The following is a 12,341-nucleotide window of genomic DNA, read 5'->3' as shown; positions in this document are numbered from 1 at the left end:
TACTTAAAATAAGATGCCATAAATAAACTGGCGTTAAGATACTAATGTTGCCTTTATTAAAAAAAAATAACAATTTTCAAAAAACATGGGTACCCAGTTGAAAATAAAGTATTACTACTTAGGTAAAAGTAATAGAAAATTTAAACGACAACATCCTCGATATGTTTAATAAATTTAAAAGAGACTTTCAGCGGAAGATGGTCAAGACCACACGCAGTTACATGATCTCACGAGATACACCCCATGCTGCCCAGACTCAACTTGTCACCGAAAGCTCACAGGCTTACTTATTTGCACATAGGGGGTAAATAAGGGGGTGAGCTGCAAAGCCCAGTAAGAAAAAAAAAAATACTATGTACCAATATTTACACATCATAGCACAATCATATACATCAAACATACTGAAATAAAAAACACTCACACTCCAGCTTCCATACAAATCTGGAGTGTCTTATGTTCTTAACTAGAACGCAGTACCAATGACCAGTGCACCCTTATGTACACTGCCTCACTTACCACATCACCATACATGTGTGGTTTCTAACCACTTCCAAGTACCTGGAACATGATTAAACAACCATATACAATCCATCGACAAAACACTATTTCACCGAAACTATCACATTCCACAGTTTCAATACAATTTATTCAAAAAGTCATACTAGGTACTCAAACCATATAAAAAGCAAGTATAAAGTATAATTATTTTTTCCTACCTCAACTCCACTGTAATTAACTCCTACGATACCTTCTAGGCCCTATAACAATTAGCGAAACCCTTAGTCCACCGATAAACTCAATATATTTATTACTCTTACTATACAGCAAGTTTAGCCTAGAATTTGACTCATAAAATGTTTGAATCAGAAGTCCTACTGTTCACAAAGTTTTTAGTTAATCGAAAGACCTTTCTAACGATATAAAGATCATCAAAATCAGAGTTATACCTAGGAGTTATGCATGTTTTCTTAAAACAGTTTCTTTAAAATCCTGGATCATGCCGATTTCTGATCCTAAACTTTGATGGAAAACTCTAAGAACATAAAATAATACATTTGAGATCGAACCTAACCATATCAAGATTAAGATCTATTGAGCTAAGATCAACTAACTTATATTGACTTAGATAGACATAACGACAAGTTTATGATATCTTATCCAAGTTCAATATCGGTCCAGTCCGATGTATACTCCATACATCCGATCCTAGCATACTTTGCCAATACCATGAAAAGAACATAACACTTATCCAAGGTGTAAGTATACTTTATTGCTGATTATCATGTCAATGTAAATCCAGTGTACTAACAAATCATGGGACATAAACTTTGAAACATATAATCATAATTATATTCCATTGTGTTGACAACACTATAATCATGAATAACTATATAATCTGGATTTATTAGAATTTATACATTAAACATATAAGCATGAAAGAAATCATGTAAACCATGCAACATAAAATGATTTCTGATCTTTTATTATTAGTAAATATGATATTAAAATGGGTTTTATTTAGGGCACAAAACCCAACAGACCCGCTGTCTCTTTACCTTTTTCTTCTTTGTTCTGAAGATTTGTCTTCCCTTATAACGCAAGCGACCCATCAGAGGGTCCCCAAGAATCATGCTCTTGGTCTTCGAATCGCTCGTACTGCCCCTACTATCTCTCATCTTTTTTTCGCGGATGACAACCTTCTTTTTAATGCTGCTTCTCTTGTCGTGACCTTCACTACAAAAAATTTACTTAATGACTATAGCCTTGTGTCCGAACAACGGGTCAATTTTGCTAGATCCTCCTTTTATTTCTCTCCCAACATGGATGAGCATACTAAAAGATCCATCACCATTATTCTTAATATTCCTATCCTTGATGCTATAGAAAAGTACCTTGGTCTGCCTCAGTCCTTTAGGCGCTCCAAGAAAGATGCTTTCAATCACCTTTCTGACCGGGTTTGGGCTCATTTAAACAAATGGAATGCGACTTTCTTTTCGAAAGGCAGGAAAGAGAACTTACTGAAATCTATGGTTCATGCTATTCTATCCTATGCCATGGCTTGTTTCAAACTTCCTTGTCGTTTCCACAAAAACCTTGAATCTCTTATGGCTAACTTTTGGTGGGGAGGCACCACTCAAACTGGGAAAACTCATTGGGTGGCTTGGCGAACTCTATGCCACTCCAAATTTCACGGTCACCTTGGCTTTCGGTCTATAAAAGCCTTTAATCAAGCTATGTTGGCCATGTTGGGTTTTATGCCCTAAATAAAACTCATTTCAATATAATCAGATTTACTTATTAATATAGATCAGAAATAACATTTAATGTTGCATGGTTCACATGATTTATTTCATGATTATATGTACATAATGTATAAATTCATCTGAAACCCTTTTCACATACTTGATCCTGTTTATTGTGCCGTCAACACATTGGAAAGTAAACATGACTATGTGAATAAAGTTTCCTAGATTTATCAGACACAGGGTTTTACTGATATGATAATCTACAACAGAGTTTACTTGCATTTGGAGAAGTGCTATGTTCTTTCCAGAACATTGGTTAAAGTAAAGCTCAGGTTGGATGCATGGAGTATGCATCGGAAGGGACCGATATTGAACTTTGACTTAGATTTAATTAAACTTACCATAAAATCTATTCAAGTCAATATCGCCAAGTTGATCCTAGATCAAATGTTCTTAATCCTGTTATGATTAGGCTCAATCTTGAAAGGCTATTCGTGTTCTTTGATTTGTTAGTTAAGCCTACTTTTAGGTCAGGGTGATACGTACATTTTGGGAACACGGTAGTGCAATTGAGTGGGAGCGCTATCATAAACATGGAATCTATAGCTTCTATCTGGCGAATAGTAAGCAAAGGATGATCTCCTTCGAGCTTGACCAAACGAACATAAATGGTGGAGTACTCATTTCACATAAGTTGAAATATGATTTATACGGGGTCAAGTATTTTAAGGAATAAATACATTGTAGGGTGTAACGGTAATTTAATCCCTTTACAGTGTAGATCATTCATATAGAGGATCATTGATCACATTAGGATTATAACAATGATTAACTAATGATGTGTCTATATGGTGGAACATATAGAGCATTCTATATACTGAGATTGCAATTCTAAGTTCTATGCGTGGATTCAACGAAGAATTAATAAGTTAGTGAATTTTAGTGCTAAATTCTTAATCTACTTATTGGAAGCTCGGTTATATAGACCCATGGTCCCCCCACTAGTTGAGATAATATTGCTTGTAAGACTCATGTAATTGGTTTTGATTAATCAATTATAATTCTCAAATTAGACTATGTCTATTTGTGAATTTTTCACTAAGTAAGGGCGAAATTGTAAAGAAAGAGTTTATAGGGGCATATTTGTTAATTATGATACTTTGTATGGTTCAATTAATAAATATGATAAATGATAATATTATTTAATAATTATTTATAGTTATTAAATAGTTAGAATTGGCATTTAAATGGTTGAATTAGAAAATTGGCGTTTTTGAGAAAATCAGATGCAGAAAAGGTAAAACTGCAAAATTGCAAAAAGTGAGGCCCAAATCCACTAGTATAGGGCCAGCCACTTTTGTAGGAAATTTAAACTGATATTTTCATTATTTTAATGCCAAATAATTCAAACCTAACCCTAGCGGAATGCTATAAATAGATAGTGAAGGCTTCAGGAAAATTACACTTCAATTTTCTATTTTTCCTTCAGAGAAAAACCTGAGCCTTCTCTCTCCCTATCTTTGGCTGAACCCACTCTCTCTCTCTCTCTCTTCCTCATTGAGATTTCGAAATACTTAGTGTATGAGTAGTGCCCACACACAGCAAGTGATACCTCAATCATAGTGAGGAAGATCGTGAAGAAAGATCATCAGCAAAGGAGATTCAGCATCAAAGATTCAGAGAAAGAGATCCAGGTTCAGATATTGATAATGCTCTGCTACAGAAAGGAATCAAGGGCTAGATATCTGAACGGAAGGAGTCATATTATTCCGCTGCACCCAATGTAAGGTTTCTTAAACTTTATATGTGTTTAATTTGTCGTTTTAGAAAGTTCTTATTTAGGATGTTAATAAACATACTTGTGAGTAGATCTAAGATCCTGGTAAAATAATTTCCAACAACTGGCCTCAGAGCCATGGTAATTGATTTACTTGCAAGAAATTTGGACTTTAAAACGATTGTTTGTATGTTCTTTGGATGGTATCATGTTGTATTGAGTGTTATTTGATGATTGATTGATGTTTGTGAAATTTTCGTGAAAAATAATTGTGATATCGTTTCTGGAATTATTTTTATTGGATATTATGGAAAACATTAAGCAAGTTAGCCTTTTACAGAACTCAATTTGGATTTTATTTGAATTAGTTATGATTTTTTGAAGATTTGACAAAATCGGGGCTGTGCTGATATTTTCCTGCGATCGCAGAACTGTCCGTACAGTTTCGAATTTTTTCTTTTTTTCTTCAATTTTTCATACTTTTTCATGGAATTAACTTCCAATTATTTGTATGGTTTTGTATATATACTATTACTATTCCTAATTCAATTCTAATTATCATTTTGAATTAATTTAATTTTTTTTTTAATTTAATTCAAGATATTAGTGTAATTTGAATTTGAATAGAATTAGTATTTATCTTTTTGCTTAAAAAATCTATCTTATTTTTAAATTTGATTATATTTTTTTTTAAATTTAAGGTCAGATTTTATAAGATATTTATAATATCTTTTAAGATATTTTAAAAATATCTTATCTTTTAAGATATTTTTTTTTTAATAACATCTTATCTTTTAAGATTTTTTTAAATCTTTTTAGATATTTTGACCTTATTTAAATTTAAAATAAAATATTTATAATCATGTAATTTTAAATAGATGTAAGATATTTTGCTAATTTTTTAAATTTTGTTATTTTATTTATTTAAATTACATTTAAAATTTGAAAAAGATATTTATTTATCTTTTCTAATTTTTTATTTAATTTTTATTTATAAAATAACATTTAAAATTTAAAAGTAGTTACCAAATTTTTGAAATGATATTTAGGTTGGTTGAAACCTAATTTTTCAAAAATTGTAGGTTTAATTTTAAATTAATTTTTTTTTAAATTTCGAATTTTTCAAATTTTTTTTTTAAATTTTTTGAAATTTTTTTTATTATTATAATTAAATATTTAGTTTAAAATTAAATAAATCCTACATCCAACTATCCAGCTAACCCTGTTGCAGGAGTATGTGTTTTAGCTTGTTTGTAAGTTTTCAAAACCTATTATTACTTGATTGCAAATAGCCATGGTTACTTTTTGCCAGATCTAATGATCTGATGGCTCCCTTGGTCAAGATAATAATTTGTAACAGGTATAATTTACAATCTTCTTTCATCTGTGTATGACCTAGCAACATGATAGGACCCATCCAAAGTGTGCCTGTGTGAGCCTATGTGTTTAATTTTATTATAGATGCATATAGGTTAATGTTGCTAAAATAAATTATCATAGTTATTGATAGAATTTATTTAGGCCCATTTAGTTTTTGGGCCTATTCAATTAATAACAGTTGTTCTTATTAAGGTTAAATTCCTCTCTTTTGGGCCTTGTGTGAGAGTTGGGAGCCATAGAAGTGGGTACGATATACTGAACCCAGCACCCCCTCACACAAACCACCCCAATTGTGAAGGCTCATTTGCCTGATTTGAATGACTGTACTAGGTTAATTACACTAGTTTAACCTAATAAAATTGATTAGCAACATAATTAATTTCATTTATTTTGAAATTAATTTAAGAAAATTATAGTTTAAAGAATTCTTTATTCTAAGCTAAACTATATGTATTTTCTTGTATTTAATTAAATATAGAATTATAACCATCTAGATTCTTTCTGGAGCTTAATTTACATTTTTCATTAAATATTCCTATTTAAGTTGATATTTAGTTATCTACAACTAACCAACTTAAATCTGAATATCTTTTGAATTTCAAATTTCAAAATTAAGTTGAGGAATTTTAGGCATTGGTTATTAAGATTCTTTAGATATTTTTTAAGTTAATATCTTTTCAAATATTAACTTAAAATGGAATATTTTTGAATTAAGTGGTTACAACTTAATTTTTGATATTTAATTAAATTTAAATTTGAAAATATTTAAGTTCTAGATTTTTTTTTCTAGTACAACTTAAATTAGATATTTTTTCAAATTTTGTGGAAAAGATACTTAGTCAAATAAGATATTTTCTATATAGTTATTTCTAGACTACTTATTATTTCTAATATTAAATAGGAAAATATTGTACATTGTGAAATTAATTATTTAAATAATTAATTTTGGTACAATTTATTTTAAGTATATTTTTCCTAGTATTAAACTAGAAATTAATAATTAAGCTTTCTCTACACTTAATTATTTATTTCTTGAATTTAATACATTTAATTAATTTGAAAAATTAAATATCTAAGTTGATTTTCATCATGATACTTAAATATTTCTTTTTCATGACATTTAATTAAATAGAAAATTATTTTTAGTTGAAATTTAATTTTTCAGCTAAATTTAAATAATTTTCAAAATATATTTTTTCTTTATTTTATTAATCAATTTTCGAAATTGCATTTCTTAAATGCTAGTATTTCGAATTTTATCTTGAAAAATAGATTAAGTTGTAAATTAATTATTTATTTTAATTAATTTTTGGATCAACTTAAATCAATGATTTTTTTCATTTATTGATTAATTTAAAATAAATTGAATTAAAGTATATTATTAGAAATTGAATTAATTAGTCAAAGGAAAATCTAGATAGGTGATATTTTTGCTTGAAGTATTTTTCTAGTGTATTTAATTAAATAGAAAATTAATATTTAAGTTGATTTTCATCATCATACTTAAATATTTGAAATTTTTCTTATATATTTAATTAAATAGGAAAATTATATTTTTTGTTGTAAATTAATTTTATTAATTAATTTTGGGCCAACATTAAATTGGAATAATTTTTCCAGGATTTATTTTTTATTTTAATATGCATTTTTCGAAAATTGTATTCTTATATACTTTAATTTTGCGAAATGCAATATATATTTATAGAAAATTAAATTTGAGTTGTAAATTAATTTAAATTAATTTTGTAACAACTTAAATATTTTTTCTAAATATTTATTGGAAATTATTACTAAGATGGAAATAATTCATGTTATTTTCATATCCATCTAAGTAAAAATTTATAAATATTAAATTAAAATTTATATTTGGAATTTTTCATTCTAAATTGGAAATTTTAATTAAATAAATATATATTTAAAATAAATAGAATAAATAAAGAGAATCAAAGAAAATACAACTCTCTTTAAATAATGAGCTTTATTATTAAGACATTCGATCTCCATTGTGGGTTTTACACCGCGTTTGTTTTAGTGAGTAATCCTCCCTAATGGAGGAACGTTCATTAGCAATTTCGCACCGTTTAACCTCGCATGATAAGTAGTTTGTAAGGGTTTTGTATGGTATGGATCACCCTAATGGTGGCGACCATACTTGACTTGCAAATTATGAAACAATGGTGGAAGCTCATAAGATAGAATTGCCTTGACTCTCGCCTAAACGGGACAACGCTGAATTCCAATCTTGATCGAATAAAAGGTTGCTAGAATGTTTAACATTTTAGACGAGCTGACAACTCTATTCAATGAATGGTAGCTTTGACTCTCGCCTAAACGGGACACTGATATCAGTTTGTTGAAAACCTTGGAAATTATTTAGGATTGTAAGTTTTAGTATTTTTACTTTTCATTCCTACTTTCTATATGTTTATAATTTCTGAATTGTGTATGAATTTATATTGAACCATGTTATTTTCTGTTATTAAGTTGTAGTTTAATTTCGAATCTTCATTGTTGGTCTAACTTGGCTTGTTTATCTAATGAGATAAATCCCTAGTGGATTTTCATCATTAGACATACATAATAGTGTTAGATCTCGAAAGATAAATATTGTATATGCGACATCTAGCTGTTCATCAATTGATGACACCTTAGACTAGTATTTTTACGATATGAAACAAGAAGATTGTATAAATAAGATTACTTTGACTTTCGCTAATCGAAGCATCGTTGGATTCTTATTTTAAACGAAATTATCCTAATTCCTCTTAGCTTATTCATTTCGAATTAGCTTTAAAAACATATCATTGGATGAATGGTCTATAAATAATTTCATGTCATTTTATATGACGCATATGATTATAATCCCGAAATTCTATTCCCAATTGATATAAATCCTCAATCTTAGAAATCTCCTACTTGTATGGGCAAATCTGACTTAGAGTTTAAATAGTAGTGGTGGTCCAAGAAAGAATTACTCATTATATTTGGTTGAATTTAAGTCTTTGACTTTAATTTTAGAATCCAAACAGAAATTTTCTTACATTTCTAATTCCAGATACAATACAGTTACACTTTCTCAAGTGTTTAATATCCATCTTTTATTAATGGATTCAAACTGTATGGAATATGAGTTAGGTATTCTGTGACCAGGATCGACTTGCACTATTCTAAGAATTCTTTTATAAACCTATGTCATCAATAGACACTACCATTTTTTTTTAATCTATGGCATTTGTATCTTGTTCGTAGTGGATTTGACAAGATCAATCTCTGCAAAGAGTTAATATGCCTATATCCACTGAAAGTAGTTCATCTCATTCGCAGATGGATGTACATTCAGGGGTGGATATGAGTTTTTCGTTGTATTCTTAAAACGATTACTCTAGATTATACCTTTTAGTAAGAAATTTGAAATGTTTGAAAAATTTCATTAATTTCTAGCAATGGTTAAAACCATTAAGGTAAGTGGTTAAAGATCTTGCGAACTGATAGGGGTGGAGAAATAGTTAGTAGATATGCAGTTCAAAGATCATTAAATTGATTTTTGAATTATATCCAAACTTACCTCCCCAGAAATTTCGAGTTGCATGTTGATGATTAGTTACTAGTCGTTGCCTAAATCCTTCTATGGTAATACAATTTCAGAATGATGTAATGGTTGTATACTTCGTGTAAATCATTACTAGATTCATGGATGACCTAATCAAAATCTTAAGAAAAGCTAGAACTGTTAACCATGGTTTGTTAGCCATTCTAAGCGATTAGGGGTGGACCATCCCAATGTCAATAGATAAGAAAGTGTTTGTTCAAACAAATACTACTTTTCTAAGAAAATGACTAAGTCTGAAAAACAAGTAGCAAATAAAGGAGATATTTAATTCTTGATTCCAAAAGTGTTCTATCATCTTATATAATATATGATGATCCCACTGCCTCTGTTGTCTTGTCACAACCAAAGAGGTTAATACCATTTAGTTTTCTTCGACATAATTCACGGTACCTCGTCGTAGTGGGAGAGTTTCTAGGAACTCACTTTCTTATGACTTGGGAGACACTAGTGATTAAAATCCATTGTGAGTTTAAACAAGTAATGGATTGTCAAGATAAGAAACTAAGAAGAAAGCCAATAGAACTATGGTTTAATCCATTCACATGGAGTAACCTAAAGTTTTCTATTACAAGGACATAAAAGGAAATTTTAGTTAATAAGTCCATTCAATGGACTTAACAAAACTTCCTGTTCCTAATATTATAGGTTTGAGTTTATCTAAACCTATGGCTTGTGGTATACCTGGTAATTACTTACTCTAATGCAAGCAACTTACTTTAGTAAGATGCTGAAGCATTTTCTTTCTAATGGCAATCTATAGAAGCTTCACAACTTCTTAGGTATAGATTTTATTTATCTAAGGAAAAGTCTTAACTATTCCGTAAAAGATAAAGCCATGAAAGAATTTCTTACATCAACAAGTGAGAGGTCTTAGATATGCTTTTGTATGCCTTAGACCGGACACTCTTGTTGAGTGTGAGTAATGAGTAGGTATCAGATTAATCCAGGAGAAGAACATTGGAAGACAATCAAGTAAATCCTAAGATAAAGAAGAGGAACTATATGTTAGTCTATAAGGGTGTGTTTAAAACTCTTAGACTACACCATATCAGATTTCGAAATTTGCCTATGTGCTAGTAAATATTTCTGATAAGATGGTGATTACTCTGGGGTGGAATAGTGATTTTGGAGAAGTGTAAAAACCTATCTGAAGTCTCTAGGTCTACCAGAGAGGGACTGAATGTTAAAGCTGCAGGAAAGGTACTTATTCAGTCTAAGGAAAGTTCTATACATCTTTGGCACCATTCCAAATTGCCTTAAACTACTAGTGTTAATTTACTGATTAACCAAAAGTAGTTGCCAAAGGTATAGAATCCAGTATCCCAAGAGAGTAGACATATAGAGAGGAATTTCACATTATCAATGATTTTGTGATTAAAGGAAGAGTAATAGTGGAGAAAAGGTTGTGGTTAATTCAACCTTTCAGATCCTATTACGAGGAGTTTACTACTACTACACTTGATTTGTATATCAAGGTGTTGAGATTATTTGAAACGCACTTTTTGTTTTATATTAGTGCAAGTGGGAGTTTGTTGGGTTTTATGCCCTAAATAAAACTCATTTCAATATAATTAGATTTACTTATTAATATAGATCAAAAATAACAGTTAATGTTGCATGGTTCACATGATTTATTTCATGATTATATGTATATAATGTATAAATTCATCTGAAACCCTTTTCACATACTTGATCCTGTTTATTGTGCCGTCAACACATTGGAAAGTAAACATGACTATGTGAGTAAAGTTTCCTAGATTTATCAGACACAGGGTTTTACTGATATGATAATCTACACACGAGTTTACTTGCATTTGGAGAAGTGCTATGTTCTTTCCAGAACATTGGTTAAAGTAAAGCTCAGGTTGGATGCATGGAGTATGCATCGGAAGGGACCGATATTGAACTTTGACTTAGATTTAATTAAACTTACCGTAAAATCTATTCAAGTCAATATCGCCAAGTTGATCCTAGATCAAATGTTCTTAATCCTGTTATGATTAGGCTCAATCTTGAAAGGCAATTCGTGTTCTTTGATTTGTTAGTTAAGCCTACTTTTAGGTCAGGGTGATACGTACATTTTGGGAACACGGTAGTGCAATTGAGTGGGAGCGCTATCATAAACATGGAATCTATAGCTTCTATCTGGCGAATAGTAAGCAAAGGATGATCTCCTTCGAGCTTGACCAAATGAACATAAATGGTGGAGTACTCATTTCACATAAGTTGAAATATCATTTATACGGGGTCAAGTGTTTTAAGGAATAAATACATTGTAGGGTGTAACGGTAATTTAATCCCTTTACAGTGTAGATCATTCATATAGAGGATCATTGATCACATTAGGATTATAACAATGGATAACTAATGATGTGTCTATATGGTGGAACATATAGAGCATTCTATATACTGAGAGTGCAATTCTAAGTTCTATGCGTGGATTCAACGAAGAATTTATAAGTTAGTGAATTTTAGTGCTAAATTCTTGATCTACTTATTGGAAGCTCGGTTATATAGACCCATGGTCCCCCCACTAGTTGAGATAATATTGCTTGTAAGACTCATGTAATTGGTTTTGATTAATCAATTATAATTCTCAAATTAGACTATGTCTATTTGTGAATTTTTCACTAAGTAAGGGCGAAATTGTAAAGAAAGAGTTTATAGGGGCATATTTGTTAATTATGATACTTTGTATGGTTCAATTAATAAATATGATAAATGACAATATTATTTAATAATTATTTATAGTTATTAAATAGTTAGAATTGGCATTTAAATGGTTGAATTAGAAAATTGGCGTTTTTGAGAAAATCAGATGCAGAAAAGGTAAAACTGCAAAATTGCAAAAAGTGAGGCCCAAATCCACTAGTATAGGGCCAGCCACTTTTGTAGGAAATTTAAACTGATATTTTCATTATTTATTTTAATGCCAAATAATTCAAACCTAACCCTAGTGGAATGCTATAAATAGATAGTGAAGGCTTCAGGAAAATTACACTTCAATTTTCTATTTTTCCTTCATAGAAAAACCTGAGCCTTCTCTCTCCCTATCTTTGGCTGAACCCACTCTCTCTCTCTCTCTCTTCCTCATTGAGATTTCGAAATACTTAGTGTATGAGTAGTGCCCACACACAGCAAGTGATACCTCAATCATAATGAGGAAGATCGTGAAGAAAGATCATCAGCAAAGGAGATTCAGCATCAAAGATTCAGAGAAAGAGATCCAGGTTCAGATATTGATAATGCTCTGCTACAGAAAGGAATCAAGGGCTAGATATCTGAACGGAAGGAGTCATATTATTCCGCTGCACCCAATGTAAGGTTT

Source organism: Cannabis sativa, chromosome 4, assembly GCF_029168945.1.
Source record: "Cannabis sativa cultivar Pink pepper isolate KNU-18-1 chromosome 4, ASM2916894v1, whole genome shotgun sequence".
NCBI lineage: Eukaryota > Viridiplantae > Streptophyta > Magnoliopsida > Rosales > Cannabaceae > Cannabis > Cannabis sativa.
This window is presented reverse-complemented; position numbering follows the sequence as displayed.